Genomic DNA, 2,961 nt, shown 5'->3' with positions numbered 1-2,961 from the left:
CATGGTTCAGCCTAGAAAGGCTATATGTTTCTAAGACCATGTCTATTTCTTCTGTGTTATTGAATTAGGTGGCATATAGTGCTTCATAGTATTCTTGGATAATCGTTTGTATTTCCATGGCATCTATGGTAACTTCTCCTCTTTCATTTCTGATTTTGTTTATTTGTTTCGCTTCTCTTTTTATCTTAGTGAGTGTAGCCAAGGGTTTGTCAATTATATAAATCTTTTCAAAGAACCAGCTCTTCGTTGCATTAATTTTTTCTACTTTTTGTTTTCTATTTCATTTTGTTCTGCTCTGATTTTTATTATGTCTTTCCTTGTGCTGATTTTGGGTTTCATTTGTTCTTCTTTCTCTAGTTTTTTAAGGTGTAACATTAAGTTATTTATCCGGGATTTTTCTTGTTTCTTGAGACAGGCTTGTAATGATAGAAATTTTCCTCTTAAACCTGCTTTCGCTGCATCCCAAAAATTTTGGTAGGATGCATTTTCATTCTCATTTGTTTCATGTATCATTTTATCTCTCCTCTTATTTCTTCTTTGACCCAGTCGTTCTCTGAAAGTTTGCTGTTTAATCTCCGCATATATTGGCTTTTCTTGCTTTCTTTTTGCAGTTGATATTCGATTTCAAAGCCCTGTTATCAGAGAATATGCTTGGTATTATTTAAATCTTCTTAAATTTGCTGAGGCTAGTTTTATGTCCCAATATATGATCTATCTTTTGGAATGTTCCATGTATACTAGAAAAGAATGTATAGAAAAGAATGTATAGTCTGATGTTCTAGGATGAAGTGCTCTATAAATGTCGTTTATGTCCATTTCCTCTAATGTGTCATTTAGGGCTGATACTTATTTATTTATTTTCTGTTTGGATGATCTATCCATAGCTGTCAATGATATATTTAGGTCCCCTACGCTAATCGTGTTTTGGTCAAATTTTCCCTTTACTTATGTTAGTAGTTGCTTTGTATATTTCAGTGTTCCCTGATTGGAGGCATAAACATTGATGGCTGTTATGTCTTCTTATTGTATAGTCCCCTTTATCATTATTAAATGATCTTTGTCTCATTACCTTTTTCATCCTGAAGTCTGTTTTACCTGATATCAATATGACTACACCTGCTTTTCTCTGAATACCATTTGCTTGGAGTGTCAATTTCCACCCTTTCACTTTGAGTCTGTATTTGTCTTTGTAGCTGAGATGTGTCCCTTGGAGGCAGCATATGGTTGGGTTTAGTTTTTTGATCCAATCTGCTACTCTGTGCCTTTTGATTGGTGAGTTCAGTCCATTTACATTTAGGGTAATTATTGATATATGAGGATTTTGTATCATTCTATCTTTGGTTTTCTGGTAGGACTGTGTCTCCATTTTTTCTTTGCCTTCTTGTTGCTGTCTACTATTTCAGTGTGGTGGTATTCTATAATTTTTCCTCTGTGTCTTTTTTTTATGTTACATATTTCAGTTCTTTTTTATGTTATATTTTACTTCTGGATTTTTTTTGTATGGTTACCATTAAGTTTCTTTAAAAGAAAGTTTCGTATTTACAGTACTTTATTTTCTTCAGCATGCTTCCTTTCTCCATTCCCTTGCACCAGTTCAGACATTTACTCTCTCCCCTTTTATGTTTTTGTTGTCACAAATTATCCCTATTTATGCTGTGAGTTGCTTTTTGTGCTGCAGTAAAAAATTGTCTTTTTCCTCTTTTTATAAAATGTTTTTTTCTTCTTAACCCTGTATGTTATGTTTAACTGTATAGTGCTTATTTGGTGTAGGGGTTGCCATTTTCTGTTTCTCTCTGTCTGTTCATAATACTACTCATGGTTTTGTTTTGTTTTTTTAAGATTTTTTTTTAATTGGGGAATTGGGGGATGGGAACAGCACTGGGTAATTGGGGGAAGGGGAACAGACAAGTTGCTGTCATTCTTGTTCCTCAGTCTAGTTGTGGAGGACGCTGCTCCACTGGCCCAAGTTGGCACCACCATTGCGCTCTTCCCGGGCGAGGCAGATCAGTTGCCGGCTTCTAGATGGCCACTCACAGCGGCCTGAGGGCCGCTCACGCTGGCTGCTGGCTACACATGGTGGTCCATGGCAACTCACTGCAGCAGGGGCTGCAGCCCATGCTTTCGCCGGTGACTCACAACAGCCCAGCTCCAGGTTGAGCTGTTGTTCAGCATCCCAGCTGCAGAGCGCAGCGTCACTGGCCCTCATATGTGGGACCGTACCGGGCCCTCTGGCATCCCAAGCCAGCTCCCAACCAACTGAGCGACTCGGCTGGCCCGGTTTTGTATTTTTTTGCTTTTTTGTTTCAGGTCGAATAGCTTCCTTCAGTATTTCTTGTAGTGCAGGTCACATGTTAGAAAATTCTCTCAGCTTCTGTATGTCTGGAAAGGTCTTTATTTCTTTTTTATATCTAAAGGATATCTTTACTAGATATATTATTCTTGGCTCATAATTTCTTTCTTTCAATCGTTTGAATATTTGATTCCACTCCATTCTGACTTGTAGAGATTCTGCTGATGATAATCTAATGGGCTTTTCTTTGTAGGTTACCATCTTATTTTCTCTGGCTGCCTTGAGGATGCTTTCTTTGTCACTAATTTTTTTTCTCTTTTAATTATTTTTTATTATGAAATACACATTTTTTAGAATTAGTTTCAGCTGTACTACACAGTGCAATAGTTATACTTTTTACACCTCCAAGTGACAACCCCCTTCCCCCAATCCACCACCCCACTTACCCCCAATATCATACATATCTATTACAAATCCCTTGACTCCACTCCCACACTATACTCAACATCCCGTGACTATATATATATATATTCATTTATAGCTGACATACAATATTATACAACATCAGCTTTACGTGTACAGTGCAGTGATCAAGCCTCTTCCCCATCCATGATGCAAGACATGTGACCACCTGACACCCTACAAAATATTTACAACATTATTAATTATAT

Source organism: Hipposideros armiger, unplaced genomic scaffold, assembly GCF_001890085.2.
Source record: "Hipposideros armiger isolate ML-2016 unplaced genomic scaffold, ASM189008v1 scaffold_1809, whole genome shotgun sequence".
Classification (NCBI taxonomy): Eukaryota; Metazoa; Chordata; class Mammalia; order Chiroptera; family Hipposideridae; genus Hipposideros; species Hipposideros armiger.
This window is presented reverse-complemented; position numbering follows the sequence as displayed.